The following is a 21843-nucleotide window of genomic DNA, read 5'->3' on the forward strand; positions in this document are numbered from 1 at the left end:
CTTTTTTGTACACCTATAAATTATCATGTCTATCACTATCATTATTGTTATCATCTTTATTACTATTATTTATTGTTACTACTGTGTCATAATTAATGGTAGCAGTATCAGTAGTTCAAAAATTATCAGTATTAACTTTAGCAATTTATAGACAATATTATTTACTTACATTGTCACTATAGACACTCAAACCATTTGAATACTATTTGTCGTATCAGACTTGTTATTCCTTAGGTAACCATGATGTGAAAAGAGTATTGGATGTGCGATAACCTTAACCCGATGTAAGAGAAGGCCTGATGGCCTTAATAAGATCAGGTTCGATAAATAAATAAGTAAGATAGTATTGTACCATAAACGTTTGGTATTTTATGGGCAACAGCTACTTTTGTGACGTCTATAGATGGATGATACAAACAGAGTTGTTTTACAGATTTATTAAAATAGATTACATTAAAATAGTTACATCGAGTTTTCCATTTATAGCAACGCAATATTACAGGCTTTGGCAGAGTAATTTGGTCAATACAAATGTTTTGGAACACTGGTTACATTCACATCGAGATAGGAAAAAAATACGTTACGGGCAGCCGAAAGCAGACGAGTCGGAAAAATGTCTGAGGGCTCTGTTCCGGCCGGTGCGTGGCTGCCCGGAGAACAATGACGTCGAGCAGATGACGCTTCACAACTGAGAGGTGGGGCCTCACACGTGGTACCACTTTACACACTCGAAAGTGAATCATAGGAAATCACTGCAGAGAAAATTGGGATACACCTAAGACATCAAGAAACACCATTACGCCGTGTCAGTAGTTTCGCGACAGACAAACATGTACAATGAGAAAATGTAGCTAAGTGGGCTGGAAGCAAAATTTACTTTTCAGTTCGTAAGGAATTCTGCACAGTAGAAAATGTGCTCGACTCCCTGTGACTGAGAAGGTATGTGGCGAGGAATGTCTCTGAAGTCCACTACTGCCAATGGTTCGGAGTCTACCAAAAGTGAGAATCCGTGACGGGTCAAAGAGCGAAATCACGTAGACGAGAATAAAGGAGCTGTGGCCCCCTCTGCGCCCTCTGTAATCGAGCGAATATTTGACGAGCGCAGCGGGCCGTAACCAGCAGAGTTTCGCGGTCGGTTGCGTTTCGCACCTCAGTAAACGCCTGATGACGCTTCCGAAAAAGTATTCGAAACTACCGTGGTAAAGCTGCAAGTGCGGCGTTCCGGTGAGCACTAAATTTTACAACCTTTGTAGCACCCATAAAGCAGAAACAATCAAAAGGTCCGCGCTCAAGCGTGGAGCAGCCGAACAATTTGCCATTAAGTCTCCTCGAAATGGCTACTCGAGGCGGCAAATGGCACACTACAGTGTTTCGGGAACGGGCCGAGAAGCTGGAAGGCCGCAGTGCTAAAACAAACCGCGTGCCAATAAAAATGTAATTCTCCACCCGCACTGGTGTCAGCGATTGGAGAGCCTGCGCAGGTCCTCGTAATTGTCTTCTTTAAGCGTCGTGGGGGACGCTTCACTCCAGCCGGTGAACAGGTGAAGCAGGTGATGCAGCTGCGTCGAAGGAGGACTCCCTCGCCATCTTTAGAAGCCGCCTTCTGAAACAAGGAACGGGTTCTGAAATTTCTAAATATGTGCAGTACTTCCTGCAATAGCAAGAGCACTACTGCCATCTTTATATATCTGAGTTTAAAAACAAGAAAACATACACACATCAAAACAGACCTATATTTAAGTTTAAGGAAGCTATGGTTTGGATCTTGTTAGTAATTTTGAACATTCGTTACTTTCGCAATAACAGAATATCACTTATTACAAACAGCTAATTTCAGCCAGACAAAGGACCATGGCATACGCCAGGAATCGGAAGTTTTTGGTCGGGTGGTGTAATCTATGCTTACAAGATTCATACATGTTGTGTAATTACAACGTGTATCAGATCTTGAAAACTTCTATATATATCAGTGATAATTCTATGGTTTTAATGAAGCTGATCTTCAGCATTATTGTAAATACAATTAGTTACCATCTCTGACAGATATTCCATAATTGTTTTGTAAGCACAGATTGTGTGAATAATGTTGTATAGAATATATTGATTCTTTTTGTTTGTGATCATTGTGTTTAATTGATGTTTTTCCTTCTATATACGTACAAGAGGATGTCACTTGCATGACTCAGACTGGTTCCTTAAAGTGACATACAGCTGTTCTTAAAATCGTGATTTTCAAATACAAAGATTTAATGACGCTGGTTAAAATTCATATGATACCTCTGAAAAAAAAGACAATGTCACCACAAATCTAGCTCACATACACGAAACTGTCACAAAGTAGGCATAAACAACAATTTTATTTCTATTCATTTCGATCTGTACAGTGTGTAAACCCGATGAATTGTCTCACACATAGGTCTTAATGAAGAGCGGTATAAATATCATGTTCTTGAGTCACAAGAGATATTTGTAACAAGTTGGTAGCAAATCTGAGTAACAATGTATGAGATATGGAGCAGAACTATCATGCACATTCAGCTATAGGTAAAGTGAATCAGAGGTTTACGTATACAGTTTACACCTCAAGATATGTAAAAAGTGTTGTGGCATGTTTGAATCTATAAGCGAGCTCAATATAATATACATCACTCTACGACGCACGCTTTTGTAGCAAAGAGATTTGTAGCGTGTCATTTCGTCGGAATAGTACCGTAAAGAAAAGAATACTATCCGACATACATCTGTCACTAACATGGGTTAGGCCATGTGCTAACTGATAACTGCGTGGTGGCTCACGCAGTCCTGATTGGTTTGGGAGGAGGGAGGGGGGGGGGGGGGGGGGAGAGCGTTGGGCACTCCTTCGGTGATTCCGGCAGGGGCACATTTGCTGTCGGCAGATACGATAAAAGATAAAAGAGTCCTCTTATGTCTTAAATAAAACAATTTATTTGATAATTTGATGCGGTTTTTTGAAGACTTTCTCCAACTACACAGGTCTGCAAAATTTAAGGACGAGAGTTACTTTTGTATGTTGTCTCACTGCCAAGTTACATGGATCGATGAAACTCGCACTATACATAGAAGGAACTGCTCCTATGCTGGTCACTTGTGGCAGGGATTGATGATGATGTTTGGTTTGTGGGCCACTCAACTGCGCTGTTATCAGCGGCCAGCTCATGGTAGGTCGTTCCACTCGTTCAGTATAAGGGTTGACAACTGATGGATGGTGGTTGGTGCCGTGACTGACGGATCAAGTGACTGGATGCAATGAGACATTAATCTGATATTTTTCTCTGTTATATAATGAACTGTTTGCCAGCAGTGAGACAGAACTTAATTGTCACGATGAAGAATGCTGCGACGTTTCGGGACGTTTTTGCCGATTTTATGGATGACTTGTGCCAAATATTTGTATACCGTTCAGCATTAACTGTTCATCGGTCCTGTCAATGATTGCGACGTGGAGAGCGTTAATATAGCACCAGGAGATAATTTTCGTGGAAGTTCTTCTCGTTCCAAGCACTTTTCTCGATTTCAGTTCCTCTTGGAACAGCCACACAGTTTATAAAAAAAGGTTCAAATGGCTCTGAGCACTATGGGACTTAACATCTGTGGTCATCAGTCCCCTAGAACCTAGAACTACTTAAACCTAACTAAGCTAAGGACATCACACACATCCATGCCCGAGGCAGGATTCGAACCTGCGACCGTAGCAGTCGCGCGGTTCCGGACTGAGCGCCTAGAACCACGAGACCACCGCGGCCGGCCACACGCAGTTTATAGATGATTAGTTCCTGCTTCACATCCAAGTTCCGTCTACTGTTACGATCTTGTTTAGGTACTGGGCAATTCCTCGTCGAATTCTTTGACCATTTAGTTACATCATGAATAAGATGCATGTCTATTTTCGAAGTTAGACCTAACTTTACGTAATCTATCGGGAACAGATTTTTTCAGTTTGGAAGTCGTCCCTTATAAATGACCTTCGTGTGATGTATAAGCACATGGCCTTGCTGCAGTGGTAACACCGCTTCCCGTGAGATCACCGAAGTTAAGTGCTGTCGGGCTTGGCTATAACTTAGATGGGTCGCAGTCTGGGTCAGCCGGGTACTGTTGGCAAGCGAGGTGCATTCAGCCGTTGTGAGGCCAATTGAGGAAATACGTGATTGAGAACTAGCGGCAGCGCTCACGAAAACTGACAACGATGGGTAGAGTGGTGTGCTGAGAACTGAGAACATGCCCTTCCGTATCTGCATCCGATGACGTCTAAGAGCTGAGGGTCTTCTTGTCAATCTATCTTTCACAACACCGTTTCTTTAAATACTCATTATAAACAAATTACTCTACCAATCCTTTAACAGCACTTGTTTTAATGAAAACTAATGGAAATTCTTAAAACAACAATAATATCATAGGTCAATAAAACGTTTTTGAAAATTAGAAAGGTTGTCTTTGTTAAATCCACCACGTCTTTCGGTGGTTTGCATCCTAGTGCTCTGGTGAATAAAGTATTATTTTTTCTTGGTGCTGCCAGTCGTCTGCTTTGCCTTTTATTTTGAAAGTCTTCCAGAACAATGTATACTGCAAGGCATTACCATATACATACATTATACCACTTCCTGCATACAAATTGCATGTTTGTCCGCAGTGACTGGTATAAAATGTGCGTATGGTAATGTTCTGTAATATGCATCTTGCTGAAACAACTAAAAAGTAAAATGCAACGAGCCACACGTCTCAGCTTCACATGAGTAGTGCTAAGTATCTACAGCGGTACTATTCGTGGTTTAACGGTAATAAGTTATTCACATAAACCGTCCTCGTTCATCAGTGTATCTAGTAGTGAAACTGGATCAATATCTCTACAATACTTTCTGATATTAGCCGTCAGATACAGACAGAAATGGCTAGGGAGGAACTGTAACTCATCATAATTCAGCCAATTCGCGCGAAATATTTATAAGTAATACACGCAAAGCTTCCTCGTGAATCATTCCATGAATTAGATAAAACATCCAAAGCCTACTGGAGTTCCTGAGATTATCATTCACATACAGAAAGAAAATCGCGTCGGATACATGTAATTTAGTAGTTAATACAGAAACTAAACACTGGAAAAAATACGAACGTAGTGCAGTATATACGTCTCAGAAACAGAAGGCGAGCTCTCGAAACATGTCGTCCACAATAATAAAAGCACTGGCTCACATAAGGCATAGAATTTGTTTTACATCAATAATCTTAGAAACTCCGTCTAATTTGGCGCGTACTTCCGAAAAGTTCTTAACTTTAAACAAATAATAATGGTGAGACGTAAGACAGAAGGAAACCACAATGAATGACGAACTGCTTAACTTGGTATCATCTATTTCTGGAATAGTGCAGTGACTCGAGTCACTAATTCGCGGTTGAACTTTGTACCTCTGTTGTAGATTGTCACTTCTCAGTTCTTTTAGAGCAAAAATCTTTACCATTTAAAACTGGAAGTACCTTCATATGAACGGGATAATGACGACAATTTTAAAGTTTGACGAGCAGCATTTCCAAAACAATGTTGTCGTTACTGAGCAGATTTTAGCTCATAAGTGTGTCGGCGGCAAACGGTAGAAGTCAAGATTTATTAACGCAGTATAATCCTCTCTCTGTATATTCATATATGTCTACATCTCAGAAAAGAGTAACCATTTAAGCAAATTTTACAACTTCACCCGTTAGATAAATTTATAAAAACGTTTTGAAATTGTAAAGTAACGTCTAAATTTTGACAGCTGTAAAAAGGGGACGCAGCTCCTATTCAGTACCTCGTTTCTTTAATAATTCCACATTATCACTGGCCTACAAACTACTTACACACTCCCCCTATTCATAAGAATTGAAATCTAAAGTTTCTCTGAAATTTTAAATTGGTTCAAATGGCTCTGAGCACTATGGGACTTAACATCTATGGTCATCAGTCTCCTAGAACTTAGAACTACTTAAACCTAACTAACCTAAGGACATCACACAACACCCAGTCATCACGAGACAGAGAAAAATCCCTGACCCCGCCGGGAATCGAACCCGGGAACCCGGGCGTGGGAAGCGAGAACGCTACCGCACGACCACGAGATGCGGGCTTTAAATTGGTCATGGAATTCTTCTTAAATAGTTAAATTAAAATATAATCGAGAAATTGTGTGTGTGTGTGTGTGTGTGTGTGTGTGCAGCACATTTAGAAACTAGCTGATTAACCTAGGATTCAGAGACTTTTGGCCAATATACTTATTAAAGTACTAATGCTATTATTAACGATATTTGTGTTTTCAATTATTTAGCAACTTGTGAAATGTTAGCGCTATAAGTTTCAACTGACTTGACTCTTATACCCAGAGGCCAATGAAAAAAACTGAACGAGTTATTGTTATTGGTACTAGCCATTCGACATCTCCATTCACTAAGGTGAGAACAGTGTTCAGCAATCACGTTCAAAAATGAAGAAAACTGTGTAGATATGAAGTCACGCGTTTTGAGCAATCACGTTCAAAAATAAGGTAAACAGCAGAGATACAAAACCATGCGCAGTACGCAGAATGAAAGAAATCCTCATATTGAAATGGAAGGGGAACGACATTAGTTGCAGCAGTGCTGGAAGGAACTCTTTTGTAAACTGTGTGGGAAATCACGCAAAGCTTCACTATGTATTGCCAATAAGGAATCTGAACTGTCCTTTTCTTGACCGCAAGTTCATTTTCTTACTCACTGCCGCACATGTTTCAGTTAACCAAGGCACCTATTCACACGAATTTGTTGACGATGTCGACATGTAGCGATATCAGACTCACAATATGCGCAAGAAACGCCAGACGTTGTGGCCGTGCGGTTCTAGGCACTTCAGTCCGGAACCGCGCTGCTGCTACGCTCGCAGGTTCGAATCCTGCCTCGGGCATGGATGTGTGTGATGTCTTTAGGTTAGTTAGGTTTAAGTAGTTCTAAGTCTAGGGGACTGATGACCTCAGATGTTACGTCCCATAGAGCTCAGAGCCATTTGAACCATTTTGCGCAACAAAAACTTGCTAGGGACTGGCATTAACGCTTAAATTGACGTCATTTATTGGGGGCTTTTCGCATTTGGAATCACTGAATTACCAGGAGGCTGTAAATCAGATACTGAGAAACTCAACATTTACCACCTACGACGATGATGCGAAATGAATTACTCTTAAGTACCCTGCGGAAATTGAACAGTATCTTGTGAAATCTCGAACAACGTTGTACTTTACGGCAGTCAGATGGCGTCGAAGAGATTGGGCGAAGTCAGCTGACCTTACTTAACCCTGCTGTTGTGTTGGAGTCTATATGAAACGAAATGGTTACATATTTTGTTTCTTATTATTTAAATGTCAAAATAACTTCGGGGACGTTGTCTGGAAAGGCAAGGTCAGCTTGTGGTCAAAAAAGTCATCTGCTCATAAACCTTAAGAATTACATACGTAATGTTCGAGTCAATGTGACCCAGTATTAATATTTTTACTCTAAAGCCGAATATTTTCTGGTCATCTCATATTTTATAGTAGTAATGACTTTCATTGTTCATACTTATTCTCAGCATTCAACAAGTCAACGAAGGCGCCGCGTTTACAACAATGGACTTCTCATTACTTGTCATCACTTCAAATTATCCATTGTTTCTGCTCAGTTTGTGTTCGTTATCGTTTATGATCACTCTGAATTGTGACATCATGGTGATTACATATCACTGAATGGCTCTGAATTGGAAGAATTAGTAAATAGCACAACAGATGGATCACTTTTCGGGTTCGCAGATCACGTCGTAATGCATCTGAAAGCGAGTGTTATAATCACATTGACGGCAGTCCACAGCCTTCTCAAAGTAGTCTACAGACTTCTATTTCTGCAAAAGGGAACATATAATGGCAGTTGCAACCACCAGGACAACACGACCGCCTATCTGCTTCGAACGTCATCAGCAGTACATCACGAGATACTAGGTATGCAAGCAGCAGAATAAGTGATGTAATAACTTCATTTGAAGTACTACTTTCTGCTGCGTTTCAGAATGAAATTATAGAGATGACAAATATTGAGCGGAAACGTGTTTATGATAAACAATGGTCACGTGTATATCGCACACTTGGGGAATTTACAAAATATTTGTGGGATACTGGGCGGAACATATTTCGGGCAGCTTCGTCCATAAAAACATTCTGTAAAACATCGGGCGTCTTAGGATTTCATAAGAAACCCACAAGAGAGGAAAGACGACGTACTGATAAACTCTCTGCAGTATCTGGGAGAAGTGGTTAGAAGGTCTTCCAAAATTCTATAGTCTAGGGGAAAATGTGACCGTCGACGAGCAGCTGGTTGCATTTAGAGGCCGCTATCCATTAAAGCAGTACATCCGAAGCACACTGGCGAAATATGGGATCGAGATACAGACTCTGTGTAACAGCCAATCTTCATTTGTACTGAATACCCAAATTTATACTGGGAGGGAGACTGGAACGGCACCAGAAAAAAAATCAGGGACTGAGAGTAGTTGCTGACCTTACTTCTGACTTGCGATGTCAGAATGTAAAATGTGAGAATTTTTTTAAGCCACAAATTTTGGGACAGTTGCTCCTGAAAAAGAAACTGACGATCTTAGGAATAAGCCAGAATTTCCACAAAATATGACCCCCAAAAGGTTCATAGCCCTTCAGTTTACTTGACAAATGACACTACAGTGGTCAATTATATTCCTAAGGGAAATCAGAATGTTCTACTAATGAGCACTCTCCACCATGGTGGGGGAAAAAGTGAAAGCTGAAAATAATTGTAGACTGCAATTCAACCAAAGGGGCTGTATACATACCTTTCATCTCACAGGTGCATATACATGCAAACGAAAAATCTATAGAAGGCAGATCGTAGTTTTCTATAATATTCTTAATGTTGCTGCTTATGATACATATGTCTTGGGACTTCGAATGAATGGAATGCATGAAAATTGACTACAAGGAGAATATTTTTGGAGGAATTTGGAACGTCACTGGTTGCAGAGCACTTTGCATCAAGGAAGCATTTTCCAAGGACAGAATATTCTTTGAGAATAGTCAGGAGAAACAAAGGTCCCGAAAGAGTGGCAGTTGCGGCTAAATCAGGAACAACAAGTATCTCTACTTGATGTGCACGCTGTAAGTTCTCTCCTTCAAGCAATGGCATAAATGTGCACGCTGTAAGTTCTTTCCGTCAAGCAATGACAATAAAACAAACATGTTGTGCGGGAACGTAATAAACGTGTATGCAAAACGCACGTCACCGACTTGTGTCCAAGCTGCAGTGAGTAAGAAGGAAAGAAAGTGATATGGGCAGACGGACAGATAGTTGTTCCGAACGACTTTTTGGTGGAAATGTCTTTTGTTCCTAATATAGCCTGCATGAATATTAAAATAATAAATTTTCTTTCGTGAAGTCCCGTGTATTAATGATTATTATGATTGTTATAATTATTATTATTACCGCTATGATCATTAACAACATACTGGAAGGTAATAACAATGTCAATGGCTTACAACTGTTCGAAACTTACGTTGGAGAAGAAGTTTTTCTTCAGAATTTTATTATGTCGGTTCATATTGAGCCGAACAGAACGTTTGTATAATAAAAGTGAACAGAAGAGCTGAATTAAACTGGCATATTTTCCCTAACCTGAAATCCGAAGGTGACGTATGAACTGAACTATGTGTAACAATGTCACAATAATTTTAATCTCCCTAACAACGAGTACAGCAGAGCGTAATGCAACTGGAGAAAATAATCCCGCCACAATGTGGTAACAGCACAGCGCGAGGCATGTGACTAAGCCTTTTTCTTGTGAAACTACTTAACAACATGAAGTGCGCATGTCGAATTAGATGTTACGACTGAATGATCAGTGACTTTACCCTAAAAATTTTTAAACAACTGTTTATAAGGAGCATTTGATCTATGTTCAGAAGGTCTCGCGCTATAAGTGCTACAAACTGTGTCCGCTTCGGTACATAGATTTTAGATAGTCTCCTTCATACGCTAATTTAGATGGACACATAACTACTAGTTAATTAATGGCGATGTAGTAATTATAATGACTTTCATGTAATTCTTTTGTGAAAACGTGCACATTTAAGCGATTTTCTGTGCAGAACGTCATTTATTATATGACAAATTATGTTAGCTTTCAATGTTAATCAAAATACAGCTTGAATTTACGTAACAGATTGTAGTGGAACATAAAATGTAATCTGAGCAAAGATGCTTATAATGTCCTGTCAACTGTAAGAAGTCTTGTGGATTTACTTTTTCCTATAACATTGAAAACTGACATTGTTGTGTGTTAGCATTGTTATTTATTTCATAGGATACATTATATAAGGTTTTTTGTGGGTTCCTCTGAACTATTTCTACATTTTAATGAAAATCCCTTTGGTCACATATCAGAATATTTTTAGAAAGGATATTTAATTGTACTAATCTGTAGAATATACAGTAGTACAAGAAACTATAACTACCACAGACTACTCGCAGAAGACGTGAACTGCAGGTTTCAATGCTTATTTTCCTAGAATATGTGGCAGTTCATGATGTGAGCGTACCTCCTCTTAAGTACATTTCTTCCTTTGCAGATTTAGCCCAAACATGACAAATTTTAACACAGCCATGAAAGATATATTTTATTTAATGGCAATTTTATTGCTAAATTTACCTGGAACTTAACACCTACATTGGACCTAAGTGGTTTAATCAGAGTGTGATTACTACTTTTAATCTGAAGCAGTAAGTATTGTTACTTACGACATTCTGCACTGACGTGTAGCTCAGTTCTAAAGGAACAACACTGGTAATCTTATGTTAAGTGACACACCTTACGGGACAAGATAATGTGTTTGGAAGAGATCCATGCTACTTAAAGTCATCGCTGATAATGTAAATTTACAGCAGCACTTCACAATTTACACAGTTGATGAATAGTTTTGTGCACATTACCTCGTTCTTCTAAGAACAGAAAAAATGTAATATTAAAAGTAGTTTTTAGTAGATATTTGTTGACTGAAGGTAGAACCGATACCTCCTGAATGTAATCATTTGTGAGCAGAGCGCAGTTATCCTTCTCACCTTTCTATCGTCAGCAACTACTAATGTTTATCAACATTATAGTTATAATTTATTTTCTTTTGTTTCGAATAACACTATCAGACGAAACGACAAATCAACATTGAATTATTCTCAACTGCAGTTTCCTTTTAGGTCCACAATCCTTTCATCCTCCGAGAAAAAAAAGAAATTTATTATTGCTTTTATGCCCTCCTTTGGAAAATCTACCTCACCTCAGTTTAGCTGAGTATTTCTTGAAATTAATGCAGCGCCGGTTGGCAGCTAGAGACAACAAGAAAGAACATGGTGACATCACATGGACAGAAATGCTCACGAAGTGGGCATAACAATGGGAGAACGTACCAGCGGAAATCTGCAGTATATCGGTGGATAACTACCCTCAGACTGCTGTAACACGAAAAAGTGGACATGACTAATTCTTGTGCGCATAGTGGCTGAAAGCCTATGGGTAATTTGGCACGTGCAGTGTCTACAGAGCGAGTCAGGAGGCTGATGCTAAAGCAAAACTACAGCATAGTATTAGGACTGCTTGGAAAAAATCTGAAAATGAAGAAGAGTGGTAGGTAAGAATTAGCGGTTGCTTTGAAGTGCAGGTTTGTAGGAACGGTGCACAAAGAAAAGGAAGGCGGAAGGAATTGCCTGTTTTCATGTTCAAGGGACCATCGCAGTATCCACGTGAACGTGTTTTGGGGATCTGTGAAAAAAATGTAACGTTGACCCGGATGCTCGTATCAGAACTGGACGCTGAATCATATGGTATTCTCGAAGAAAGTCTGTGCCCCAGCTGCAACTGTGAAGTGCTGTTCAGCGTTGGCGTCCACTTGATACTAGGCGATGCGCGTTTAATTTCTGGGCAGACAGCTGACGTCCATTAGTAAATTGCAGAGGACATCCACGAAGCTGACGGGACCGGCGTCCCTCTGACGTCGCAGTTCCCGCTATGACAAACGAGCAACGAGAAACCACGTACGTGCTTGTGCACGAACACTTGCGCTTTTGTTTCCAAACGCAGCAGTGCTGTACGTGTTCGGAACATTTCTCCTGATGTTTTCAGCACTCCTAACAAGCACGTCACGTCTGTCGTGGAGCTGTCCAGAACGTTAATTTCCCTAAATGAGTCGGAAAAATAATCCCTTAACGTCAGAATACAGCATTAGTAGTGTACTATCTGATACAGACAAGTCGATTAAATATCTATAAGTAACATTACAAAGCGACATGAAATGGAACGAGCATGTAGGGATTTTAGTAAGGACAGGCGCGTGGTCGAATTAGGTGCGTATTAGACTTTTAGGAAAGTGTGATTCACCTGTAAAAAAGACCACATATATAGCACCACTCGAACTCATTCTTGTGAACTCCTCGAGTATTTGGAATCTATTGAAGGAAGATATCGAAACAATTCGGAGGCGGTATTTCAGATTTGACACCGGATGCTACGATCAACATGCAAGCTTTACAGAGGTGCTTCCTCCATCTGTATCTACATCTCATGATTACTCTGCAATTAACAACTAAGCACATGGGAGAGGGTTTAAGGAAGAATCCTCAAGCTATTTCTCTATCGTTCCAATCTCGAACGGCGAGCGGCAAAAACTAGCGATTAAATCTTTCCGTGCGACCTATCTTATTACGCTGACTATTTCTGCTGTGTAGATGGGCACCTAAAAATATTTTCACACTCTGAAGAGAAGGTTCCTCATTGAAATTGGTTTGCAAGATCCTACCTCAATGAAGGGCACTTTTGTTTTAGTGAGTTCCACCACAGTTCGTGAATCATAACCGTGGTTCAAAAATGTTCAAATGTGTGTGAAATCTTATGGGACTTACTGCTAAGATCATCAGTACCTAAGCTTACACACTACATAACCTAACTTATCCTAAGGACAAACACACACACGCATGCCCGAGGGAGCACTCGAACCTCCGCCGGGACCAGCCGCACAGTCCATGACTCCAGCGCCCTAGAGCGCTCGGCTAATACCGCGCGGCATAACCGTGGTACACTCTCCCTGTTTCACAATAACACAAAACGAGCTGCGCTTCTCTGGGCTTCTTCGATTTCCACCGTCAATCCTAATTGATGCGGATCTGACATCGCACAGCAATACTCCAGAAGAAGGCAGGTAAAGCGTAGTGTAAGCAGTCTCTTTAGCGGACCTGTTGCATTTTCTAAGTGTTCCGCCCGTAAATCGGAGTCTTTGGTTATCTTTCCGCACAACATTATCTATCAGGTTGTTCCAGTTGAAGTTATTCGTAGTTGCAATCCCTAAGTATTTGTCGATATGGGTGTATAATTCAGCAAATTATTCCTGTTTCGTTCCTTGTGCGTTGATGCGACTTGTGCAACTTTACGGAACTTAAGTAAGTATTTTTAGATTTGCGAGCGATTGTATGTGACTGCTAAGTGCGGAGCCATTGTTCAGCATACTCTGTAGGCAACCTGACTAGTATACAGTTTGGACCGGAGGTCTTGCCTTTATAAGGTGATTTGGGCTACTTTACTACACCGAGGATTACTTCTAAGTTGCTCGCGACTGTTATTGATGCGAATTCTCAAATATTTACTTTGTCTTCTTTGGTGAAGGATCTTCGGGAAATTGGGTTTAGTAACTCTGCTTAAGTGACACGTCATCAGTAACAACACAATTGTTTTCGCGTGGTGGAGGCATTTCTTGTACCTTGCCATTTGTGTACTTCACATATGGCCAGAATCTCTATGGGTTTCCTGCCAGATTTCGAGACAGAGCTTCGTTGTAAATACTTTAAAAACCGCATTGAACTTAGCGCAAAATTTCAAGCTTCTGCAAAACTTTGCCAGTCTTGTGGGTTTTACGTTCTTTTAAATTTGGAATGCTATTTCCCTTGCTTCTGCAGCGTTCTGAGCTGTATTGTGTACCACGGAGGATCAGCATCATCTCTTACTACTTTATTTGGTATATGACCCTCAATATTGCCGTTGATACTATTTCTCTGAATTTTGCGTTTGTTTTTGGTAGGTTTGGATGTTGCGGTTCTCAGTCTCACTTCAACAACCTTGTGGTCACTAATCCCTGTATCCACTATGATGCTCCCTATTTGTGCAGTATTATTTGTCGCTAAGAGTCAAGTATATTAAGCAACCGTTTACAGTTCAAAATAATTTCCTGAGACCGCATTCAGTAAAATTTCGGATGAAGTTTGATGCTTGCCTCCGACTTTAAACTGATATTTTCGTCAACATATCGATTTCAGATTGTAGTCGCCACCAACTGTAATTGTATGAGTGGAGTATCTATTTGGAAATGACACACAAATTTTCTTTGAACTGTTCGGCAACTGTATCACCTTAGTCTGGATGTCGGTAATAGAAACCAGTTATTAATTTTTCCTGTAGGCAAGTATAACTTTTACCCATACTAATTCACATGAACTGTGTACCTCAATTTCACTACAGTGTAAACTACTTTTGACAGCAATAGACATTTCACCACCAGTCGTATTTAATCTATTTGCTCTGAACACTGTTAGGTCCTTCGTAAAAATTTCGGCCTTCCTTATCTGCGGACTTAGCTGTCCGTACGTATTCGATTTGAGCTTGACCGCTTTCTATCAGCGCTTGGAGCTCTGGCTCCTTTCCGTTTCAGCTACGACAGTTTACAGCTATACTATCTGTTGCCAGGTATACCTTTCTGTGTTTCTCCTGCACCCCTTCAGACTGACTCACTTTCTGCAGTTTACCGAGATCATCTAACCTAAAAGACCGCCGAGTCCCCCACACAGCTCTCGTTACCACTGTTGTCGTTTCCTGTGTGTAGTAGAAATCAAATTGGAATCTCTGTAGAATAATATTACCGCCGCCAACGCACATTTAGAATAAGGGCCACGAACATAACTTTGGGCTCGTATGAAGCATATAGACAGTTGCTTCACTTCGCTCTATTTGAGAGTGTAAGATGAAGGTAAATGACTAGTAGTGGGACAACCTACTCTCCAGCACACAGGGTACGGTGCCTTGCGGAGTATTATGTAGATGTAGATTAGATGTAGATTTAGAGGTTTACAGCAGTATGATGGTCATATTTGTGCCTAGAAACTCCAAAGAGACCCGACGTTATCAGATTGCGTTAGTCACCGTCATACTTTCCAGCAGATAGAATGATAGTACAGAGTGCCATGAGTACACAACACGATCGCCTTCGCATAGCCTGTAATTTGCGTAGTATGTGTTTGACTTCTCACCGCTGGAGGCTAGCTTAGTCGGCATAACAATCAAAGACTTGCGTAAGGCAGCTGGCTATGCCTTATCTTCAGGGTCTCCGCTACGTCATCTTTTAACAGTATAATGCAAAACTGCGCCTTCATTTTCTGTCCTACTTCTGTAGAAAAGGCTCAGTTTATTGTTCTCACTGGCACCTTCTCCAGATCTCTTATTCTCTGGACACACAAGGTAGTAGAGTGATGTGAGACTGGAACGTCACTACAGGTCAAGCGCTGCGAGTCATCTCCTCTGGCGTACAATGAGGTGAGAAGTTTCATGGAATGGCCCCTAATATCTTATAGGACCTCTTTTTAAGCAGCGTAGTGCAGCAACTCGGCGTCCCATGGACACAAAAGTCGTTGGAAGTCCCTTTCACAAATGTTGAGACATACTGCCTCTCAAGCCGTCCATAATTGTGAAAATGTTGCCCGTACAGGATTTTATGCACTAACTGACACCTCATTTATGTTCTGTAAATGTTCGATGGTATTCATGTCGGGTGATCTGAGTGGCCAGATCATTCACTCGAATTATCCAGAATGTTCTTCCAACAAATCGCGAAGAATTGTGGCCCACTGATACGGCGCAATGTCATCCATAAAAAAAATTTCTCGTTGTTTGGTAACATGAAAACCATGAATGGCTGCAAATTGTCTCCAAATAGCCAAACGTAGCCATTTACCGTCAATATCGGTTCATTTGACCAGAGGACCAACCCCATTCGATGTAAACCCAGCTCACACTACCACCAGTTTGCATAGCGCCTTCTTGACGACTTAGATCAATTGCTTCGTAGACTTTGCGTCACACTCGAATCCTACCATCAGCTCTTACCAACTGACATCGGGACTCATCTGAATACTCCACGATTTTCCAGTCGTCTAGACTTCAACCGATATGGTCACCAGCCCAAGAGAGGTGCTGCTGGCGATGTCGAACAATGAACGCACTCGAATCGGTTGTCTACTGCCATAGGCCATCAACGCCAAATTTCGCTGCACTGTCTGAACGTATACGTTCCTCGTACGTCCCTCATTAATTTCTGTTGTTATGTCACTCAGTGTTGCTTGTTTGTTAGCACTGACAACTCTCCTGACAACTCTACTCAATCTCCACTGCTCTCGGTCGGTAAATGAAGGCTGACCGAGATGAGAGGTAATGTCTGAAATGTGGTATTCTCGGCACACTCTTGACACTGTGGATCTCGGAAAACTGAATTCCCTAACGATTATGTTCCATGCGTCTAGAACCAACTGCCATTCCGCGTTCAAAGTCTGTTAATTCCTGTCGTGTGAGCATAATCACGTAGGATATATTTTTGAATGAATCATCTGAATGCAAGAGACAGCTCCTCCAATGCACTCGTGTCCGCGATACTAAAGTCATCTGTATATGTGTCTGTCGCTGTCCCATCCCTTTTCTCACCTCAGTACAGAGGAGAGCTGGTATGGAATGACGTACTCGTATCTGTCATTTCTTCGCCTAGCCACATTATAGTCGGTGTGAAAGCTCTGTGTACTGAATGTTGCACACTGTGTACATTTAGTACACCTTAATACTTAATGCTATACTCTTCCTACTGTGCTGCACACGCGCAGTAAGTGAAGTTTTGTTATTTGTTACCTTTCCTGGAGGGGCACTTTTAATGGTCAGCAGTGTAGCAGTGAAGAAGCGAGGGTCAGTAACAGGAGGCCGTGCTGAAACTCTAAGTAGACAGGAAGGGCAGGGGGGCGGATTGCGCCGCCGGGTGGTATGGGGCCGCCCCCGCCCTCTGGTCTCGGGTTCCGTCAGTCGCGCCGCCCCCACCGCCCCCGCTCGCCTCCTGTTTGTGGAGGCGTCGCAGAGAGGTGGCGGCGTGGCAGTGGGCTGGCATCTGGTTCCATTTGGCCCTCTCTGTTTGGCCAGCACTACACGCGCGCCAGATAAGCCGGATTGCGCCCTGCAAGGCGCGCACGCACGCACCTACACACGCGCGCGCGCGCACACACACACACACACACACACACACACACACACACACACTCACGTATTCTGAAGTGTTTAGGCGCCGCAGCACGTTCACTCTCACCACTGCACCTACACATTTTATTTTTCCTCTCACCGTCTGCGATAGACCCGTTATAAGACAAGCCAAACACAGAGGCTGTTTGTTGATGCATCTAGCTGCGTTTTCTCTGGTAGCAAATTTGCTGTCCTATTCTAGTGAAATAACGAAAGATGTTTTCCCTACAGACATGTTTTTACATTTCAAACGTTTTCTTATTGTTCTCTCTTGACATGAAATACACGGATGAGGAAATCGTTATGACCACCCTTCACAACTAGATTTAATGATGAGCTGCGGGCACGTGGGATGGCAAGGAAAGCATGTATGGGGGCAGGGCCGGATGGGGGATATCGACCGCTGATGGCGAAATCCACTGATACAAATGATTATAGTAGAAAACTTTTATTTAAAACGCCTCAGCCATTAAATAAGAGAGAGAGACAAACGATTAAAGACGATCCTTCCGATGTTGGCCAGACGACGACATCATCAGTTATGGTTGCAGTGGACACGGGGCCATCGAGACTGGACCGTGGGCCAGTAGAAACCTGAGCCTTGGTCGGATGAATAATGTTTCTTGTTACACCAGGTTGACAGCGGTGACCGGGTACGCCATCATTCAGATGAAAAGGTGTACTGCACCACGTTCCCCGACGGTTGGGTCCATATTATGCTGTAGGGGACATTCACCTGTGGCAGTGATGTGGGGGACAGTGGCAGCTCTTCACCATTGCAGACCACATGCAACGTGATTCGTCTGAAAGGCCACCTGTCGCCCCTCAGTGGAGGTCGAGTCGTGGTATTGGTGTGCAAATTCCAGCTGCCGCAGTCCACATGCGTGTGTAAAGCAGATTCCTGCTGTGGGGACCTATACACAACAACGTTCACTGAACGGCAGTCGAGGAGAAACCATTGGTAGGCCATTGCTTCACCTGGGCTGTACCACGTCTATTTGCCTGTACGCACCTCCGCAGCCGTCGTTCACCTGTGTCATCCATTGCCCTGTTGCACCGTAGTTGTCTCGGAGCAGATTTTAGATAGCGCCGTTTCGCCATGCACTGCACACAGTACCTTAGCCACGGCGACACGCAAACAGTATAAAAACGGAGTACTCCATCGGACAAGTGGCCGTTGGCATGTACGACTTGAAACTTCTAGTATCCAGGCCGGAGGAAGGAGAGTTATGGCAGAGCGTGTTTTCACGGCAATCTCACCATTCTGGAACAGTGGATCAACGCAAGCTTGTGACTTGGGGACCATGTCAACCCCTACATGCAGTTTGTTTTTCCTCCGTACGATGACATCTACCAGCAGGACAATGCAACGTGTCACACAGCTCGCAGCGGACGTAGTGGTTCGAAGTGCACCGGGATGGGTGCACCGTACTCCCCTGGCCACCAGACTCCCGGATTTAAACCCAGTCAAGAATATGTAGGGCCATCTCGATCGGGCTGTTCGCGCAGTGAATCCTCAGCCAAGAAACCTCCCGCAGCCGCCCACAGCACTGGAGTTAGTATGGATCCACATCCGTGCTTGTACCTGCCAGAACTTCACTGACTTTCTTCCTACTCGCAAAAGGCGGATTTTCAGGCCTTTAACTGGTGGTCACAATTAGACCGGGCAGAATGAAAAGAAAAGTAAATAGATGTTACCTTGAAAATCATCGTTTCGCTGCTGAATAGTGGGAAAAATATCAACTTTGTGAATTATAATTAGTTGAGTGCGTAAGATGGATTGCACATCGGTTCCAACCTATCCCACTCTAGGAAAAGAGTTTCACCAGGGTAAGCAGTGTGCTACGCTTAAAGTTAGAAAAGTAAGCTGGTGTACACTTTATATTTGCGGTAATGATTTCTAGTACTTTGCAGTAAAAATATACGTAATTTTTCGGTAATGAAAATAGGATGTTTTGGAGCAAAGTTACATTTTTTGTTGGAAATACTGTCCGACAGCTCTCACTCCAAGAAGCAATGTGGAGATGGGCGGAATTTTATTGACGCCAAGTCTGGTGGTCAGGAACTTGTTCGCAGATTGTTATATTGCCGCCCGCCTCAGACACGATAGTTGTTTTTTTCGGGAGAGGAGAGAATGTTTGGTAGAGACTTTTGCGTGAGATGTATTGCCGGACTGGTGGTTTACAGAACACTAATTGTTCTGTTGCCTAAAACGGATAAAACCTTCACTATAGTAGTTTGCATCAATGTTCATCACCGAAAGTATCTGTAAATCACTATGGTAAGTGTACTTTCCTGTTCATGTGTCATGTCGTCAGGATAACAAACAGTTGTGCTGTGACGGTTACAGAACCAACGAACCTGTACTTGAGCACAATTTGGTGAGCATTCTCATTAAGAGACACGGCAAACTGCGTGTAGGAGAACCCGGGGTAGAACGGGGTACCGGGGTAGAATCAAGATTCACGAATTTTCTGTTAAAGGAGGTGCTGCCAAGGGTCGGCGGTGAGTAGAACTAGTTCGAACAGTCACTGCTCAACCTCGGCAGCCATGTTTGTTTGGTTGTCGTAAGCGTTGGATCGTGAAGTTTTCGTTGTGCTAATTTTTGCTCCTGCCTTGTAATTTCTGGCGAATTGGAAGAAAGAAAAGTATACCTATTTATTTACAATACGACTATTGTTAGTAGATGCTTAAAATATGTTTAATAATCTTTAGTTTCATGGGGTTAAATGTTTGTCTTCGTATCTTTGTTTAGTGGCCTTACCCCCATAACCTAACCCATGTACCTGGTGCAGTATGGGGAAGTACCCCATTCTGCCCCGCTACATTTTTAACAGAGAGGTCGCTTTTATTAGGCTCATAATTTATATTGCTTTCGATTTCAGATGGTTAGAGTATATAAGAGAAAAACAAATAGGCAGTCATTGTCTACTGAGTCCATGAACAATACTGTGGAGGCAGTTATTTCTGGCCATTGTGGGTACTGGAAGGCTTCAAACCAATTTGACGTTCCCCAGACTACTCTGCAAAGATATATCAAAATTGATAAAATGGCTGGAAAGTTTAAGAACGTATGTACAGAAGAAGAGGAACTTGAGCTCGTTAAGTACTTAAAAAGTATGGAGGCTAGCTTAGTCGGCATAACAATCAAAGACTTGCGTAACCTAGCTTATCAGTTGGCTGTAAAAAAAATGTCATTGTTCATAGATTTAAAAATGAAATTGCAGGTGAAGACTGGGCCACGGATTCCTTAAAACACACCCTACTTTATCTGTTCGGGACTGGGTGTTGCGTTGTCCTCATCATTATTTCATCCTCATCACCGGCGCACAAGTCACCCAATGTGGCGTCGACTGAAATACGCCTTGCATTTGGCGGCCGAACTTCTCCGGATGGGGATTCACGGCCAACGATGCCATACGCTTATTTCATTTTTCTTCTTTCTTTTATAACGTAGTGCTTCCACAGCTTCAGCACCACGTTTTCCTGTTGCGCAAGACTCATAAGTGGTTTTGAAATTACAGCTCACCCTGCAATACCCTGCTTCCTGCTTATGGAGAGCCCTTTTATTTTTGACAGGGTTGTCGAGTGCGACACATTCTGTAGCTACCTTTGCACCTGTTGTCCTATTATTTTTCGTTACAATCCACACCATTAGCCGTCTGTTACGATCACTCAGTACAAAATATTATCCGCGAAATGACTTATCTCCGATACGGTGTCTCTTGAAACTCCAAACGCTTCACCGCCATTGGTTCCGGCGGCACCCACCATAGGCCAACCAACAATTTGCCCACGTTCGGATTCACTTAGCTCCGACATAATGCAGTCACAACTACACACAACAGTGGTCTGACTGCGACTGACATTTTAAAAAAAATTATTAACACAATACAACCCATTGTAATGAAGCAACAAAACCACCACCTGAACTAATTAGTGGGTCTATACAGAGTGTTACAAAAGGTACGTCGAAAATTTCAGGAAACATTCCTCACACACAAAGAAAGAAAATATGTTATGTGGACATGTATCCGGAAACGCTTACTTTCCATGTTAGAGCTCATTTTATTACTTTTATTCAAATCACATTATTCATGGAATGGAAACACACAGAAACAGAACGTACCAGCGTGACTTCAAACACTTTGTTACACGAAATGTTCAAAACGTCCTCCGTTAGCGAGGATACATGCATCCACCCTCAGTCACATGGAATCCCTGATGCGCTGATGCAGCCCTGGAGAATGGCGTATTGTATCACAGCCGTCCACAATACGAGCACGAAGAGTCTTTACATTTGGTACCGGGGTTGCGTAGACAAGAGCTTTCAAATGCCCCCATAAATGAAAGTCAAGAGGGTTGAGGTCAGGAGAGCATGGAGGCCATGGAATTGGTCCGCCTCTATCAATCCATCGGTCACCGAATCTGTTGTTGAGAAGCGTACGAACACTTCGACTGAAATATGCAGG

At 42.1% G+C, this 21843-nt stretch overlaps 1 long non-coding RNA gene across 1 annotated transcript in view; it reads right to left on the reverse strand.

Annotated features, from left to right (window-relative positions):
• Positions 1-472: 472 nt before the first annotated feature.
• LOC126419108 (uncharacterized) overlaps positions 473-21843 on the reverse strand; it is a 266337-nt gene continuing 244966 nt past the window's right edge. The window contains exon 3 of the long non-coding RNA XR_007575936.1: positions 473-1600. This is a non-coding gene — a long non-coding RNA (uncharacterized LOC126419108). The remainder of the gene's footprint in view (positions 1601-21843) is intronic.

This window comes from Schistocerca serialis, chromosome 9 (genome assembly GCF_023864345.2).
Source record: "Schistocerca serialis cubense isolate TAMUIC-IGC-003099 chromosome 9, iqSchSeri2.2, whole genome shotgun sequence".
Taxonomy (NCBI): Eukaryota; Metazoa; Arthropoda; class Insecta; order Orthoptera; family Acrididae; genus Schistocerca; species Schistocerca serialis.